Raw genomic sequence first — 20,901 nt, 5'->3', positions numbered from 1 at the left:
TAAGAACGTCAGTCAATACAAGGAATCATTGGACAGCCTGGCAGGTGACGTCTTAAGCAACATGGCACATCCGAGATCGCTGAAAAACCGCATCCAATACAAGGACTCAGTTGACACCTTTGCATATCAATAAGAAACGTATTTATATTTTAGTAACTAGTATGTGTGTAGATTGCTATCTAGGAATGTCACGAAATCATGAATCATCTTTTCGGACTTGACTGTCCCTTTAACTATAGCTATGGTGTATATCTTTAACATTTAAAAGATACACATGAGAAATATATATGCCATTGATGTTTTAAGATATGTTTAGATTGTTTTGGAATAACAATAATGACACATGTATTGATTAAACGTGTCATTTATTCAAGTTGAAATATGGTCAGCCTACCTATAGCCATATATGGGAGGAGAAGTATTTTGTTAACATATTTGTTAAAAAATATTCATCTAAAATATGCGCATAACACACAGAGATTTATTTGGTTACACATTTACAATAAGATAGAATTGAAAATGAAATACATGTGCTGTCAACATTACAATAAGATTGTTTATTAATAAGATTATATGTCCTTGTTCATGTAAAAAGGACAAAAACGCTTTAGAAATGGAAATACATTCATTAACAATTGTGCTCACCATCACTTAAAGGGACATTATTTTGTTTTTAAAAAGAGGATACACATAGACAATACTATTTCAATAAAATGAACACTTTACAGGGATTATTTCATTGTATCAATCCTCAGATAATTTGTTAAAGGTGCATCAATTCATGCAGAGTTTCTAAATACACACATGGATGTGAAAATTGAAATATACATATATACACAAATAACAATCTATATATACATATATAAAAGAATTACTATGCTAATCATAATCATGCAATGATAAAGCTTTGAGAAAAATATATAAAGACAAATAATAAAATTACATTGGAGATGTTCATCTTAAAGTCATTTACAATTGTATTACATATATGATTCTTGAAAATCCATTATTTTTGGTAGGTCCCTTTAAGGATCAACCAGATAAACTAGAGATTCCAATCAATAAAATGAAGAATGAGGACAAAGAATTGTGCAATGACATGTCTTTTATTAGTATGTAAGAAAACATCAACAACGTTTATAAATAATCTTGTAAAAAAAAGGAATATTTGAGCCATATGACAAGGTAACAGAGTGCATCACAGTCCATGAAGAGAGTTGCCAAGGGCCATCATAGCCCCATTGGAGACATATGACAAGGTAACACAGTGCATCACAGTCCATGAAGAGAGTTGCCAAGGGCCAGCATAGCCCCATTGGAGACATATGACAAGGTAACACAGTGCATCACAGTCCATGAAGAGACTTGCCAAGTGCCAGCATAGCCCCATTGGAGACATATGACAAGGTAACACAGTGCATCACAGTCCATGAAGAGAGTTGCCAAGGGCCAGCATAGCCCCATTGGAGACATATGACAAGGTAACACAGTGCATCACAGTCCATGAAGAGAGTTGCCAAGGGCCAGCATAGCCCCATTGGAGACATATGACAAGGTAACACAGTGCATCACAGTCCATGAAGAGAGTTGCCAAGGGCCAGCATAGCCCCATTGGAGACATATGACAAGGTAACACAGTGCATCACAGTCCATGAAGAGAGTTGCCAAGGGCCAGCATAGCCCCATTGGAGACATATGACAAGGTAACACAGTGCATCACAGTCCATGAAGAGAGTTGCCAAGTGCCAGCATAGCCCCATTGGAGACATATGACAAGGTAACACAGTGCATCACAGTCCATGAAGAGAGTTGCCAAGGGCCAGCATAGCCCCATTGGAGACATATGACAAGGTAACACAGTGCATCACAGTCCATGAAGAGAGTTGCCAAGGGCCAGCATAGCCCCATTGGAGACATATGACAAGGTAACACAGTGCATCACAGTCCATGAAGAGAGTTGCCAAGGGCCAGCATAGCCCCATTGGAGACATATGACAAGGTAAAAGAGTGCAACAGGCACAACAATAAATAAACAATAAAAAGGCCAAATGGCAACAATAACAAAAACATCAACATGTGGACGGAGGATTCTTCTCTGCGCCCTTGGAGCATCTCCAGATCCTCCACTTACTGGTCATCCTCTTCATCGTCCTGTGCATGTCCAGCTCCGGATTCAGGCCTTGAATTTAATAGCATGATCTGCCGCAGAGTCAAATCCTGAACCCGGAGCTGGGCCTGCATGGTGTCGTTCATCCCTCTCAGGACAGCTGCGTTCCTCAACACGGCCTGCTCTACTCGTGCTATACCTTCTAGCATGAGCCATGCTGAGTCACAGCCTAAAATAAAGAATAAATCAAATATTAAGGATAATTACACAATAGACAAAAAAATAAGCAAAGATACATTGTCATCATAAAGACAAATCATTATTTACATCAATTTGTTTACATTGATTCTTTACACATTAAATATGTTATTCAGACAGACCAAAATCATTAAAGGGACAGTTTACTCAAACATGTTGTCCCCTTTAATTGGTTTTCGATGATCCACTTATACAGCTTGAGTGTATCAAATCTTGTTAAAGGATTTACATTGTACTTACATTAGCAATTTAAATATTTTAATTATACTGTGGTAGGCACACCTATCCTTAAACATTTTGGCGTTGAGGACAAGCTGTGTAAACATAGCAACCTGAAGAAATTACATTCCCACTGGGTTAGACAAGAGATAATGTATCAACATTTGTACATAAATTGTTGGATCCAAGTAGTGGTGATTGGTATATGTAGTGATATCAAATTAAAGGGACACTGAACCTAAATATTTAATTGACTGATTCAGATAGAGCATGGCATTACAAATAAGAAAAAATTAAACATATTCTTTAAATGTTAGAATTCTCTAGCTAGATTTTGAATGCAAGAATGCAGGTTTTTAGGGCAGGCCATATTTGTTTATCAACTTTGGTTGTCCCTGCTGGTTGATGGATACATTCATCCAACAATAAAGAAATGATGTCCACAATTATTTTCTATTTAAAATTAATTCTAGGCATTTCTTTGTTTCAATAAAGATAGCAAGAGAATGAAGAATAATTCATAAGAGAAGTAAATTATAAATTTGATTAACATTGCATGCTCTATTTGAATCACAATAGAAACAATTTTCCTTCAGTGTACCTTTAAGTATCTTATAATGTTGATTTTGAATGATACTTACAGCTGTGCCTGGGAAGGACAATCCGACACCCAGGACAATGAAGGTTGAGACAGGGGGGAGGGATGGGATTGGGTTGGGGAGGGATGGGATTGTGTTGGGGAGGGATGGGATTGGGTTGGGGAGGGATGAGCTGCTGCTCCGGGGTAGGCCGTACAGCTGGGGAGTGGTGAGTTGGGGTCTGGGCAGCTGTACGGCCCATAATACGGGGAGAGCGGCGAAGGGTGGTGAAGGGGCGTTTTTTGGGAGGGACAGGAAATGACAAATGGGAAGGGCCGGCAGGGGTCTGGGCCTGGGCAGTGGTCTGGGCATGGGCAGGGGTCTGGGCCTGGGCAGTGGTCTGGGCATGGGCAGGGGTCTGGGCCTGGGCAGTGGTCTGGGCATGGGTCTGTGACTGGGCAGGGGACTGGGCAGGGGCGGAAACCAGATGACCAGAGGTGGAGGATCCATCTGAAAAAAATAATCCAAATATATTAACATCTCATACATCATGAAATCAAATCAACGCATTTCAAATTGATTATGTTTTCAATATACTTCGAAGTGTGTTTGAATTTCTAAACAATTATGAAATGAGGATATGGTATGCATATAGGCACTCAGATGAATATCAATGACTGTCTGTACAATTATAACATTATTATTGTGTTTTGGCCTGGAATATGCATGTGACATAATGATGGCATGAATTATAAATTTTAAAATAAAAAAAAATAAAAAAATATTTATCATGCTGCCTGATATAGAAAGGGGGCAGTAGTGTATTTGAACAGACAAATAATCTTCCTTTTTAAAGTGCAAAAGCTGTAGACTTTGAATGTCTTCAATAAAATGATTTCCAATAAAGCAACATGTTGGAAACATGATAGATATATTTCACATACCATCAGACTTCAAGGCAGCCTCTTCCTCCTCCGTCACACATGTTAAATCAATCTCTGTAAAACATAACATGTTGTGTACACGTTAAGATCAGATATTATAACATATGTTACTGTTGATCAAAGACACACATCAATGTTGCATTAAAGATATACACACCCAAAGTTATGATTTACATCATTTTGATGGAGCATACAAATTACATTAGATTTGTTATTCTCAATGATTCAGATTTTCGATGTATTGTTTGTATTAATTTAAAAATCATAAAAGAATAGTACATAGAACATTTAAGATTTCTCATGTGTGTATCACTTGATGACTGTTGTCAAAAATGAACATGGAAACAAACATATGCTATACATCTTCTGAATAACAAATGTGTAGACTAAGAAAGTTTTAATTATTAATCTTTCAATATTCAAAGAAAAATAATATATAATCAGAGGAGTAAATTATATGTTTGTTTCAAATGTTATGCTTCATCAGAATCATGCTCATAATATTGATTACCAATACACCTTCAATGACATATAAATGAGTCAATGGACTTACCAGGAGACCGCAAAGGCGGCTCTGTGTCACTGCTGGATTCCTGCGGGCTCCCCACACCAACTCTCTCTATGAATGATATAGATATATATTAGTGAACACATTTGGGATATCACTAAATCACATCTGTAGCGAATTTTAAGAATAATCAACTTGAAAATGTGAAGAATAGAGCAGTCATTAAACAAAAAAATGCTTGATTGAATCAAGGGGATTCTGTTAAAAATTATGTATTGAACATATGTTTAATTTCTGACTATATTAGACATCAAACTCATCTCATACGATGCTATTGCATATCTAAATATACCCATTGATCAATGTTCTTAAAAGAATACACACAAACCACATTTTGAAGAACAGCTGTTGACAAATATAAACAAAGACATGTGGCACATCGAGCCATTTGTGCAATGTACAGTAATCTTGTTTAGGACACAACACATATTTATCACAATACAAAACCAAATTGATTAGTACAAATATGTAATCATGGTGCTGTTAGAGTATGCTGATATCTATAAAGTAACTCCAACAGTGAATATGTGAATTATATATCAATATTGTTTAATCCAAAGAATGTAAAGATGAATGAATCTATTGTTTCTTAAAGGGACACTGACATGATTTATTTAAATCATTGATTTCACTGTTCAAACTGTTCAAAATGATTTAATATTGACTCCTATTATAATTTGAATGTTGCTACATTTTAATCTTAAAGGCAGATAAGCAATATTGGATTCAATAAATATTGTTTGTTGAAGGTATCCACCAATCATCAATCAAAACCCAGGTTGGTCAACCAAAATTGAGCTGCAGATAAACGTACATTCTTGATTTTAAAAGACATTTAGCAATAGAATATTTCACATATGATTATAGTATTATATTTAAATGTTTATTAATATTGCATACTCTATCTGAATGACAACATTAATAATTTTAACTCAGTATCCCTTTAATATAAAATTATATTGATTTGACAATGTTGGTGTTAATGAATTCTCTACTCCATATGTTGATGTAATGAATGGGATTGAGCATGCAATTCCAATCTAATATGTTATTTAAGGATATCCGAAGAATTATTTAATTTTCATCTATTTAAGGGACATTAAGCTCTAAATGTGTAATTGTATACTTTTTGAAACTATGTACTACTGTTATCTGAACACATGATTTTAACTTTTGCAAATATGCCAATTTATGCATAGAAAAACAGCCGGATAATACCAGTAATGCATTGTTTAACCGAAACCAAAATCCATTAATTTTTTTATGAAATAAAACAATAGACTGAACCAATGTAGCTCATAAAATGTTTAAACAAAACAATAAAATCACGTTTAAAAATAATTCTATGTAAAATTTAGTTGGCATGTCCCTTAAATGACGTGATCAATTTCAATAATTGAATCTATATTTTTAAAATCTAAACATATGCAAAATTGTGTGTATTATTTAAAAATGTATACAAATAAGATTAAGCAATACACAAGGGAAGAACATAAATTGGACATTCAAAGAATCTTACATTAAAATTAAGACATTCAGAATAGATGGGATATCTTAAATTCAAAACAAAATCAGAGTAGTCATACAATGTAATCCAATTATTTTTTTTTATTATTCTTATTTGCAAAAAGTTTTAAAATCCATTATGCAGATACATATAAATATTGAACAATGTGGATTTAGTATGTAATGTTCTGTCCATGTTTCTAAGACAAATGTCAATTAAAATGAGACATACCATACTGTGACAAGCCCTGCCTTAAGGATCCAGCACCAACATCCAGATCTGTAATATATTAAATGAGGATTGGATATCATTAATACAAATCATGCCATGTTTAAAATCTTTACATTATTAGCAAATCATTTTAAAAATATTAATCCTTTGGTAGTCCCATGAGTTAATTGTTTCCTCAATTCAATTCATGATACATATATATCCTGTACTCTTATTTTCAATCAGTTGTGTTGTTTACTGTAGCTTTAATTATTTTTTGGTGTTATTTCATTCTCATCAATTGATGGGCATATGTTATAATTTATTTGGATTCTTCTTTTTTTATTATGTATAATATTGAAAATAAGAATACTGTATTCTTCACATATATAATAATTCACATTTCATTTTGTCCAACATGTATAAAGCAATGCCACTTACAGCAAACCCATGTTAACGTGTATGCGAAATTCAATTTTCGCGATCATTGCGCAATGATTCCAAGCGGAATTACGCCTCCGTCATTTGACCAACATGTATAAAGCAATGCCGCTTACAGCTAACCCATGTTAACGTGTATGCGAAATTCCATTTTCACGATCATTGCGCAATGATTCCAAGCGGAATTACGCCTCTGTCATTTGACCAACATGTATAAAGCAATGCCACTTACAGCTAACCCATGTTAACGTGTATGCGAAATTCCATTTTCGCGATCATTGAGCAATGATTCCATGCGGAATTACGCATCCGTCATTTGACCAACATGTATAAAGCAATGCCACTTACAGCTAACCCATGTTAACGTGTATGCGAAATTCCATTTTTGCGATCATTGCGCAATGATTCCATGCGGAATTACGCATCCGTCATTTGACCAACATGTATAAAGCAATGCCACTTACAGCTAACCCATGTTAACGTGTATGCGCTATTCCATTTTCGCTCTGTGACGCATATTCTGTAGAGCGCAAGACACATCATTCCTATTTCATGTGTCACTAATCTAAAATCAGATATCTAAACATCATATGTAGTGTATGTTGTGAGATCTGTATAGGTTTAGTATCTGACTATATACACATTTGTTTTAAAAAAATCAAATATTAAGATATTATATGAAGTTGGATAATTACCTGGTTCAGATTCTCCATCTCCTCCCAGGCCACCGGACGGAGAAGCAGCTGCCCTGGCCCCTGAGTCAGGACTTTCAGATCCCGCAGCTGGGAGGGAAGAAGAGGAGGCCGAGGATGGCGAGGATCTAAATCTTTTGGGGACCCGGAGATTGAGGAGCTTGCATAAAGTCACCTCATAAGGGAGTAGGTACAGTTTCCGCGGGGCCTCTCTTTTGCCCCCTCTTTTACAGGCTTGTACCCAGTCCCTTATGAGGTTGACTTTTTTTGTTAACCGCAACCTCATATCTCCGAATCTCCTCATGATCTGATCCTGGGTCCTCTGGACGTCACACACCAATCTAACCGCATTGGTGATAGACTCCCAGAGGGCCTTCTTAACATGCGCATCTGTCAACCTCCTCTTGATCCCAAACAGCTGGGGATAAAAGTCCTTGACGGCGTGGACCAGTGCAGCGCTCTCCTCCTTGGTGAACCTGGGAGCTGACATGCCTGCTGGGTTGTCGAATATAATTTTGGAAAAATATTATATACTGCCTGCAGGCATTAGAGAACTGACAAAGATGGCAACGTGTAATGGACTTTTATATGGTGAAGTAAACATGAGATGCACCATGGGACAAGTTATCTGTACATCTGATTGGATAAAAGTTTGAAATATTGTTAGAATGTCTGTGAGACCATCCTGACTCAAGTTGTGTTTGTGTGATGAACTCTGATTGGCCGTTCCTTAATGTTTCATATCTTAGTAACTTCCTTACACATACCTCCTGGTGGTGCTGTAACTTCATTTTTCATGTAGACTTATTTGTAACTCATGGGCCTGTCATGCGGATATGTGTGACGCAGATTTAATATCCGTGATCCGTTAAATATTAATGATTAAATTCTCTTTAAAATCTAATACTGTCACATTATTAAATGTTGTAGACATTTCTCGGTTTAATAACGGTCGGTTTCTTTAATACAAATACACATTTAATATTGTATGTCTTTATTGTTCATAAAATCCATTTCTTGACTTATTGTGAAGTATTGATATTGCTCTATTAAATGTATTTCATAATGCACATTGATTGTGTGCTATTGCGTGACATTAGACTCTAATGTTTAAAGATGCTAATCTGGTGTTTAAAGATGCGTTTCCCACGCAATATTTCTGAATGTTCAAATTCAGGTTATAATGTCAGTAACTTGGATAATCTGTTTATAAATGTTAAACTACAGGTTTGTTTGTTATTAGTAAATAAACCTCGAGCTTGTATTTGTCTGAAGTGCTCATATATGTTATTGTGCAATGGCGTCTTTATTTTTAAATAGACATTACAACCAACCAATGTTATATAATGATCTGTAGAGATAGAAAATTGTTTAGACTTTAAAATGTAACTCAATTTATCTTAGTATTTAGATATCCTCAACAGAAGAAATTTAAATGCACATGGTTGAGCCAATCACATAAGGCATCTCTGTGCATCCACCAATCTTCATCTACTGAGCCTATCTCGATATGCTTTTCAAGCAAAGTATGTCAAGATAAGAAGAGAAGTAAATACACTCTTTAAATCTCTTAAAGGGACACTGTCCAAACAAATTTAGCGTTGGTGATTCAGATTGAGCATGAAATGTTAAGCAACTTTATATTTTAAGCCGATTCTCAAATGTTAAGAATTATCTTGTTATCTTTCTTTGCAAATCAATAATGATATTTTAGATTACGGACAATTGTTGCAAAAAACCTGGGTTGTCCTTGATGATTGTTGGATAAATTAATCCACCACAAAAAAACAAGTTCTGTCCAGAGTATTGAAGCAAAAAAATTATCTATTTAATGCCTTATTTTTAAAGTAATGATAACAACATCACAAGGAGCATTCATAATATGAGACAATTTTTAAAGTTGCTTAAAATAGAATACTCATTCAGAATGTATAAATCATTAATTTTTTAACTGTCTCCCTTTAAGTATATTTTGAGTTCATGTCCCTTTAAATAAACATTTCACAATAATGTTTGAAATATCAGAAACCTAGGCACCTTCCTTTTGCTAAATTAGTATAACATATGAATAAAGCAAATTTAGATTAACTTCTGGATTGTTTTACACACTGACTGAAATATATATTGTAAAGGAGGTATTTCGGAGTCTTCAGCTTAGAGGGACATTAAGCTATATGTTATGTATGCATTTTGGATAAGATTATAATATTTGAACAACTTAATATGTTTTGGTATTCAATCATTAGATTGTAATTATATATATTCTTGGATTAAATACATATCTACATAGGCTATTTTGATGCTGATTGTTGGTTGCACATAGATGCCTTATGTAATTGACTAAGATATGTGCATTGATGTATTTTTTTTAAAGTATATTTAAAGACTGAATGTAATTCTATAGTACTTTCTAAATATGTTTAAATTATTTTATGAATTATTTAAAAATCAATACACAATATACTTTGTGAATGTCCCTTTAAGGACCAAAACATTTGGAATGTTGATTTAACATTGTCAAAATAAACTAAAGGGGAATGAAAATTATATATAGATATGTGATGTCTAACCCAAGAGGTAAGATTTTAAAAACTACATAATATTAATAACTATAGTTAAATGACTCCACTAGAAAATCAAATCGATTAACCTGGCATCCAATAACTAGCTTGTGAAAAATATCAAGTTAAATGACCTACCATTTATAAATGTAAAAATTAAAATAATTTAGCAAATAATGTTTTGAGATACCTAAGGAAGATACAAGATCTTATAAAATTAATTTTACATTCAACAACATTGTCACTTTAATGTAATTGAACCACTTCCCCTTCTTAAAAGTGAAAACAAATAATTTATGACAAATTTTGACTACATATCCGAAATTATTTTAACATCTAAGAATTTCCAAAGAAAAGCATCAATGGATCTCACTCCCCAATTAATGTTAAAAAAAGATAGTTTAATGTAATATTCTCTGAATCAGTGGATTTTCTACAATGAATGCATTATTTGATCTTATGCATGTGCTTGTCAAATAGACAACTACCAGTCATGGGAGTCAAAAAATGTTTTATTGACAGATTATATGGATATTTATTATAATCTGTTCAAAAGAGTGTATTTAATAATAAAATGTTTATTATTACCATTTAAAAAATTAAAAGTTTCTGAAACAAAAACAAAAAAATATTCCTGGAAGTCATCAGATGACAATCTGAAATTAAATTTTTTTTTTTTTAACAAAGTTAATACACACGTTGTCAAATATTCATAAAATACATTTACAATCATCTTGTGTCTATGCTCTAACTTTGATCAACATTTGTTCAAGATATTTATTAATTATAATTTAAAAAAAAAAAAAAAAACATACACCATTATATTGTGTAATACAAAATAAATTAAAATATCTGAATTTCTAATTATACATAATAATGTATATCACATTTCAATAATATATATTTTGAACATAAATGTCATATTTCATGTCCATTCAAATACCTCTATATCAACTATAATATGTATTCCTTTTTCGGATTGTGATCCCTAAATATCTAATGATGAAATAAGTATGACTAATGTATGTAACCTACCAATAATCAACATTCTTCCTGTGATTCTTAACTAGCATGCATTGGTACACCAACCTGGATAATGCATGGTCTTTGAAAGTCAATTCAGGGGTAAACAGTTGATCTTCAATAGGTGTCTTATTCATCATTTCAAAAATAGAGAACTGTGAAATACCATCTAAAAAAGTAAAATCAGCTAAGTGTCTGATTGTGATCCCTAAATATCTAATTAAGAACTAAATATGACTAATGTATGTAAGCTACTAATATTCAACATTCTTCCTGTGATTCTTAACTAGCATGCATTGGTACACCAACCTGGATAATGCATGGTCTTTGAAAGTCAATTCAGGGCTAAACAGTTGATCTTCAATAGGTGTCTTATTCATCATTTCAAAAATAGAGGACTGTGAAATACCATCTAAAAATTAGAAAATCATCTAAGTGTCTCCAATAGGATGCCTCCACAGCCTTATTCTATCAAATAGTTGGCACTTACCATGTTAACATGTCTTTGTATGGTTTTCAAGGTCATCAGATTGGAAAGATAATGCCAGACATGATCCCATTGGTATACTTCAATTTCAATCTTGGCTTTTTCCACTGTCAGTCTGGGCAATCTTCACTGTCAGGCTTCTAATTCTTCCCTTTCAGTCTTTAGATTAAGTCAGCTCCCTAATGGCAGAAAAAGTTTAATGAAAATTACTACAAGTGTGTGAATCATTTCTGTACCCCTCTCCCACCCCCCATTTCAGAATAAATTTCTGTCACTAGCTTACTGTAGCGTGTGTAGCATCTTGTGTTATGTTCTATCAAGTGTGAAGATGAGTCATATTGAGCAGAACAAACCTCTAATGTGTGACATTGAACCATAGTCATGCTAGAGGATCCCTTTCTGAGTATTTACATTTTAAGTAATGTGTAAACTAAATACTAGTTTAGAAAATGTATGCCATATGATGTATTTGTGTACAATTCATGCCAGCAACAGTCCATACATTTATACTTACCAGCTGATGTCCTCTTTAAAAACCAGGTGGCAAAGACTCGCTACAGGACCCAATGCCCAGAGCATCACCTATATTAATAAATGAAACACATTTTTAGCATTTGATGAACAATCCTAACATGTTTGCACAATTCTCTACTTGTCATTTCCCTAGACTTCACATCTATTGACAATACTCCAGTCTAACTTCTATTCTTTACCGTCTAAAGTTGCGGTTGATGATGTCTGCTCTGACATTGAGCCCCTCGTCCCGGAATGGCCCCTCTAGAACAGGATCATCCTCCTCATCTCTGAGGAGGTTTCTGTCCGGCCGGACGGCCTGCAGCATCCCAGCCAGCTGTGCAATATTATGTAGGACGCTACAGGCTACAACGATCTTAGCCACCTTCTTTGGGTTGTACTGGAGGGCTCCTCCCGACCTTTCCAGGCACCTGAACCTCATCTTCAGGAGCCCGAACATCCGTTCAACCACCGCCCTGGTTCTCTTATGAGCCCTATTGTAGCGCTCCTCAGACACATCAGTCGGGCTACGCAAGGGGGTAATGAGCCAAGGCCGGCTCATGTACCCAGAATCACCTATAAATTATGAACAGAACCTAATTCTAACAGAATCCTCAAAATAGTATTTGGAGTCCAATAAAAAGTTTTGTACACGATAATCCAGTAACAAATGTTTATTTTAAAATCAAAAAATCTAGTTCCATATTATTCTCTATCTTCCCATTTCATCTAAGACATGCTACATATGCGTATTTCTCCTAAATCAAGCCTTGTGTAAAATGCAAAATACATGGTTACATTGCATTCTCTATCTGAGCATTTAAGGTAAGACATGCTACATATCTGCATTGAACTAAAAGACATTAGCGGAAAGAGACAATGACATGGTTAAATTGCATTAGCTAATATCTTCACATTTCAGCTAAGACATGCTACATATGCGTATTTCTCCTAAATCAAGCCTTGGGTAAAATGCAAACTACATGGTTACATTGCATTCTCTATCTGAGCATTTAAGGTAAGACATGCTACATATCTGCATTGAACTAAAAGACATTAGCGGAAAGAGACAATGACATGGTTAAATTGCATTCACTAATATCTTCCCATTTCAGCTAAGACATGCTACATATGCGTATTTATCCTAAATCAAGCCTTGTGTAAAATGCAAACTACATGGTTACATTGCATTCTCTATCTGAGCATTTAAGGTAAGACATGCTACATATCTGCATTGAACTAAAAGACATTAGCGGAAAGAGACAATTACATGGTTATATTGCATTCGCTAATATCTTGCCATTTCAGCTAAGACATGCTACATATGCGTATTTCTCCTAAATCAAGCCTTGTGTAAAATGCAAACTACATGGTTACATTGCATTCTCTATCTGAGCATTTAAGGTAAGACATGCTACATATCTGCATTGAACTAAAACTAGACATTAGCGGAAAGAGACAATGACATGGTTAAATTGCATTCGCTAATATCTTCACATTTCAGCTAAGACATGCTACATATGCGTATTTCTCCTAAATCAAGCCTTGTGTAAAATGCAAAATACATGGTTACATTGCATTCTCTATCTGAGCATTTAAGGTAAGACATGCTACATATCTGCATTGAACTAAAAGACATTAGCGTAAAGAGACAATGACATGGTTAAATTGCATTCGCTAATATCTTCCCATTTCAGCTAAGACATGCTACATATGCGTATTTCTCCTAAATCAAGCCTTGTGTAAAATGGCAAATAAATGGTTACATTGCATTCTCTATCTGAGCATTTAAGGTAAGCCATGCTACATATCTGCATTGAACTAAAACTAGACATTTGCGGAAATAAAAATAAATGGTTAAATTGCATCCTATAGCTGAACATTACGCTAACATTTTAAAACTACAGTGGCAATTGTCAAACTAATTAACCATGTTGTGCACAAATACTCACCAACGAGATAACCAGGGGGCATTTGTCTTTCCTCAAACGGTCTCCACAGGGACGACAGAGAGAGGATGCGGGCATCATGACTAGCCCCTCCAAAATTCGCACACACATGCATAATTCTCATCCGTGCGTCACAAACATACTGCACGTTGAGGCTATGAAAATGTTTGCGATTTCTGAAGGGCAAGTCATCAATTGGAGCACGCAGCGCAATGTGGGTACAATCTATGGCTCCCAAGACATTGGGCAATTCAGCAATATCAAAGAATTCCCGCTTCAGGCGCCTCCAATCACCATCATTCTGTGGGAATCCTATGTATTAGTTACTGATAAGTACCATGGCGTCCAGAAAGTTATCAAACACCACAGAGAATGTACCTTGAGCCAGGCCATGCATGTACATTTCTCCGGATTGAAAACTCCCGGAGGCCAGGACGTATAGACAGCTTAGCATCTTACTCATGGCGGGAACAGCAGTCCTTATTCTTATACGTGGCTCTAAATGAGGTTTAAGAAGATCGTAAAGGCCAATGAGCTGTTCGCGATCGAGCCGATACTTATCATAAACCTCAAAGTCGCTCATGTTTTCCAAGGTGGGTCTCACCCTGTAGACAGGAGGACCTCGAACCAGACGACCCCTTCGTCTCAGTCTGAGCCGCCGAGGCTGCCTGATTCGACCAACAGCTAGTTCGCCAATAGCAGCACCAGCAGCGTCTACCATGTCATCGTCATCCATCTTTCAAAACAGCATAACAAGGTATGCACTTGATCTGATGTGGATCACAAGTGATGCTTTGGCCATGTTGTTTGGGGGATTTATAGTACAATTAGTCCAATGGTATTGAGTTTGTAATGATTGCTAATTGTATTCACTTGTTTGTATGTGAGCGGCGCGAATGCTTTCACAGTGGGCGTTTATTTGTTGTTTGCTGAAATCAGTGGCGTCACTAGGGTTGGTGTCACCCGGTGCGGTAAGTTATGGTGTCACCCCCCCCCCCCAGAAAGCAGACACACACAAAAACACAGGCAAACACACATACAAACACTCAGACACACTTAAAAACATACTCAGATGCACACACAAACACTCAGAAACACACTCAGACACACACACAAAAACACACACACAAAAACACTGAGACACACACACACACAAAAACTCAGACACACACTTACAAAATATGTAAACTGCACTGCATTAATTATAAAGGGCATGCCTAGAGCTGCTCCCTGGCTCAGCAGAGCATCAAATGAAAGATAAACAGAGCACTCTAAAAATAAATCACTAAAGAAAAGGTTTAGGCGCAAACTATGAAAATTCTGCTCTCTGACCGCTTATTATGGCCAATCACCTCTGCACTCTGCCCACCCCCAGACCCCCGCCCGCCCTCCTACCTGTTCAGTGTGCACTTAGTGTACCGTAACCGTAATGGTCTGGTGGGCATCATACGTGGCTCCTTCACTTTAAAGACAGTGTCAAACAATCATGCGGTCAGGTGCCAGGCATCTCCTCATGATTTGCCAGTTCCCGTTTAGAGAGACAGCACAGCAGTGAGTGACTCCACTGCTCCACATGTCACTGAGCAGTGAGCACAGATAGGCAGGCAGGTTTAGGCTAGCAGCGCAACTTTGCAAGCCCCACGGCATGCCCACAACATTCATAGCGAAATTGGGCAGGGGAGAAGCAAAGTACAAACAAGCAAAAGCAGCCGGGAAAACTATTTGTTGAAATTGCAGCACTGGCTCAAGGGGCAAAAAAATTGTGTGTCTACAACTTCCCCAGTCCCACCAATGTTCACAAATGCCAGCCCCTCTAATAAAAAAAAAATCTATGCATCTCAACATTGTATTTCTTTGAATTTCAATACAAATTTTTTTTTTTTTTTTGGTGTCACCCCCTGGAGGGTGTCACCCGGGTGCGGCCCGCCCCCCCCCCCCGCCCCCCCTAGTGACGCCACTGGCTGAAATGTTGTTTTCCAACAATGAATCTCAATGTGAAAATGTCAAATATCACACATACAGTGCATGTTTGTAATGTTTGATCATATGCGTAATCAATATTTCTTAAACGCGATCTTATAGTAACAAGCACACGTCCAGGCTAAAATGAATGAAAGTGCATAGTTGTGTATAATGTGCATCGAATGTGATCGATCAATGTTGCTGCAACATTGTTTGTAAACGATAAAGTAACATCTGCCATCTGTAGTATTGTATATATATAAGTGATTGCCGAGCAGTCAATATTGTATGCGTCCCTTTAAAATCGCAATAAGAATTCCGAACTTCCCGTCTGCCATCTGTAGTATTGTATATATAAGTGATTGCCGAGCTGTCAATATTGTATGCGTCCCTTTAAAATCGCAATAAGAATTCAGAACTTCCCGTCTGCCATCTGTAGTATTGTATATATAAGTGATTGCCGAGCTGGCAATATTGTATGCGTCCCTTTCAAATCGCAATAATAATTCCGAACTTCCCGTCTGCCATCTGTAGTATTGTATATATAAGTGATTGCCGAGATGTCAATATTGTATGCGTCCCTTTCAAATCGCAATAATAATTCAGAACTTCCCGTCTGCCATCTGTAGTATTGTATATATAAGTGATTGCCGAGCTGTCAATATTGTATGCGTCCCTTTCAAATCGCACTAATACTGAAGAACTTCCGGCTGTCATCTGTAGTATTATATATATAAGTGATTGCCGAGCTGTCAGTATTGTACTCGTCCATTTAAAATGGCACTAATACTGAATAACTTCCGGCTGTCATCTGTAGTATTGTATATATAAGTGATTGCCGAGCTGTCAATATTGTATGCGTCCCATTAAAATGGCACTAATACTGAATAACTTACGGCTGTCATCTGTAGTATTGTGTATATAAGTGATTGCCGAGCTGTCAATATTGTATGCGTCCCTTTCAAATCGCACTAATGCGGAATAACTTCCGGCTGTCATCTGTAGTATTATATATATAAGTGATTTGCGATCTGACAATATTTATTAATTGTCCCATTCAAATCTCCTTAATAATGCTGTTCCAAACTGTTCTTTACGTATATGTTGTATTGTAGTATTGAGTGTTAAAGTTCCGAAAGGGGCGGTACAGTCGTGAATCTGTGATGTGTATGGTTGAATCTTCTAATGACGTCATGATATTATTAACCTGCCTATGTAGTTCTGAAATCCTCATTGTGTTGTTGTATTGTGCTACATTGTTATTGTGTGCATAATAAAATCTAAATGTGTGCTTTGTGGTTGCGTGATGGGTGATGCGTGTTATGTACATGTACGTATATATTGTGATTGTGTCCCACATATGCTGACTTCTATATAGCGGTCTGGCATTGTTGTTCCTTCCCATAAAGTGACATCTGTAATCTGGTGTAATGATGTTCTTGTTGTACGTAATTCCTTATGGTTTCTGGTGATGGAATCATGATGTTAAAAGTACAGTAAAATCCATATGTTCTGTTTTGTGATTCCTCGAGAGAATGTAATGTGTTTTTCCCCCATCATTTGAATGCACATGTATGAGTGAATGTTAAAATTAATGTATGTGCATCCATGACTGATCATGTGTTAAGCCTATGTAGATATGCTGTTGCTGCAAGCATATGAGTTGAATAACTGAAATGCAATAATAAAGGTAAATGATAATTGTTTCCCATTGTGTACTGTTTGTGAATCCTGAAAAGTTGACATTATTTTTGTGTCCGTTTAAATGTAATATTTTTTTAAATAAAAGTTTGTTACTAGTGATGTTGATTTGTAGTTGATGTAATATAAAAGTCTGAAACAATTTAATGGTGTTGTGAATATTCAATAAGTACAATCCATAAATCCACCATAGGGAAATAGTCATTTCTTGATCTATTTATCATAGCTGGGTCTAACGCATAAAAGCATGTATTTTCTAGCGCTGGTATTTGGAGTTTTTCTGTCTACGCTATTTGCGTGCATTAGGGAAATGTGGGTTTCGCGTGCACGAGCATGTCTTCCCAATAGAAGTCAATGGAGGCTCTAAAAATTGGTAATTTTTTTTTTTCTAAGACTGGTTTTCCTCGTAAAGTGAGTGACGTCATGAGCTTGTGTGAAAAAGCAACTAAATCGTGTTCTTTTTGTGATAAATAAATATTTTTTGTATGTCATGTGGTGTATATTGTTTGTATGCATCGATGAGTGTATGTTTGTGATAATGTTATTAGTTAGATGTAGGTATATGAGGGTCTTTTCCCGTGTGTCAATGTAAGTCAATGGGAAAATGGATTTGTGTTGTTTTTTTTCTAACACCCGAGATCTCGCAACTTTAATCATTTGTATTTTGATGAAAAATTATTAAATCTGAAAAATAAATATAGTGTCGTGTTTGTATGAGTGTAAGTGTAGTTTGTGTAATATTTGTTTTGTGATTCGTGGATGTTTATTTTGTCGGTATATGTTTACTACTGGGTCTGAGGTGTCGGTAGAAATTTGAGCGTTAGGTGATTTTTGAGTGTCGGTAACTGAACTCGAAATACCAGAGTCCGTAAGAAACCAGCGTTAGGGGCCTCTAACGCTGGTTTTCATGGCTAACGCCAAACTCCAAATCTAGGCCTTAGTGTTTATTATTTTTGTAATTTAGTATTTTTTTATTGGAGATTTAAATTATTTGAGTAGGGTATAGTTAATTTAATTTGTAGTTTATTGTAATTTAGCCTAATAGTTAGGGTAGATTGATTATTGGTTTAATATAACTTAATGTAATTTAGTATAATAGGGTAGATTAATTATTAGTTTAATATAGTTTAATTTAAATGTAAAGGTAAGTTTAAATTTATTATAATATAACGATGAGTTAACATTTAATATAAAGTTAGCGGATTGTTAGGTTTAGGGGTTAATACATTTATTTAGTTGCGGTGGGCTCCGGGAGCGGCGGGATAGGGGCTAATAACTTTATGTAAGTGGAGGCGATGTAGGGGTGGCAGATTAGGGGTTAATAAGTATAATGTAGGTGGCGGCGGTGTTGGGGCAGCAGATTAGGGGTTAATAAGTATAATGTAGGTGGTGGCGGTGTTGGGGCGGCAGATTAGGGGTGTTTAGACTCACGTTTCAGCTGTTAAGCCTTTATCAAAATTAACAGCTGAAACGCGTAGACGTTCAATCATACAGCTCCCGACTAGAGGATACTACCAAAGACATACTCCCATAACCTATTCTTTCTACGTGCTGAAATTGCACACACTAAAGCGGTAGGAGTACCAACTAACAGTCTTCAATTTCAAAAAGTGCGCGCTCTTCAACCATCCTGCATTGATTGGATCCGACACACTGACAGTTCCCATAGAGGAAGCAAGTCATTCAGGCGAGGACGCCGAGGAAACAGTGAGTAAATTCACAAGCTCTTTTCTGAAAGGGTCATACACTGTCATTATAACATCAGTATTGACTTTTGAAACCGAAGAATTCTATAATATATCCGGCTAAGAAGTACCCTTGTATCCACGTTACACCACAAGTTGGATATTTGATTATATTATTGAACACAAGTTTTTACCCATATTTCTGCATCACTGTTTTATATCTATTAACCTCAGGATAACACCAAGGAAACCATATATGGACTTCCAATAGCAAATGTCCATCTAACAATTGTATTATATAATATATTAACTTAATTGTAGCAGTGGCATATTTTGGCCTAGGCAAACAAGGCACTTGCCTAGGGCAGCAGACTGGAGGGGGGGCAGCACATTTTTATGGCTATATTTGTAAGAAGCTTAGAGTTATTTTAGAAGGATTAAACAAGTATATAATGGGAGATTTTTCTCAAGGAGCTTACATTCAAGGGGGGGATAATGAGAGTGCCCATGTAGCTTACAGTTTAGAGGTAACTGAACATTTTATTTATTTAGCTAGATATGCCCTTTAGTTCTGTTGACTTTCATTCATGTTACTCCATGAGCAAAAAATATCATAGCCAAAAAAGTCCTAAATCCTGGGGGGGGGGGGGGGCAGCAGAATTTTGAGTGCCTAGGGCAGCACAAAACCTAAATACGCCACTGAATTGTAGCCGCATATAATTGTACCTAGACACCCTGATACAATAATATATTTTTTCATCAGGCTACGTTTTACTCACGTCAGCCTAATAAGCCGCATATTTTTTGATTGATGTATTTTACTTTGCATGATTATTTACTGAGCATCAATTGTTAGACAGTAAATACTGTTTAGAAATTCAGTTATTTTTATTCATGTATGTTTTTAACATTTAATAATTACTGACACCCGTTTCAACGTATTTTTATATTATGTTGTGTATAGATACTTTCTATTAAATTGTTTTGTTTTTTTATTATATATGCATTTGCATTTGATTCAGGCTAAGGCCTAGATTTAGAGTTCGGCGGTAGCCGTCAAAACCAGCGTTAGAGGCTCCTAACGCTGGTTTTGGGCGCCCGCTGGTATTTGGAGTCAGTGATTAAAGGGTCTAACGCTCACTTTTCAGCCGCGACTTTTCCATACCGCAGATCCCCCTACGCCATTTGCGTAGCCTATCTTTTCAATGGGATCTTTCTAACGCTGGTATTTAGAGTCGTTTCTGCAGTGAGCGTTAGAGCTCTAACGACAAGATTCCAGCCGCCTGAAAATAGCAGGAGTTAAGAGCTTTCTGGCTAACGCCGGTTTATAAAGCTCTTAACTACTGTACCCTAAAGTACACTAACACCCATAAACTACCTATGTACCCCTAAACCGAGGTCCCCCCACATCGCCGCCACTCGATTAAAATTTTTAACCCCTAATCTGCCGACCGCCACCTACGTTATACTTATGTACCCCTAATCTGCTGCCCCTA

This window comes from Bombina bombina, chromosome 2 (genome assembly GCF_027579735.1).
Source record: "Bombina bombina isolate aBomBom1 chromosome 2, aBomBom1.pri, whole genome shotgun sequence".
Classification (NCBI taxonomy): Eukaryota; Metazoa; Chordata; class Amphibia; order Anura; family Bombinatoridae; genus Bombina; species Bombina bombina.
The sequence above is the reverse complement of the archived record's forward strand: the minus strand, read 5'-3'. Positions refer to the sequence as shown.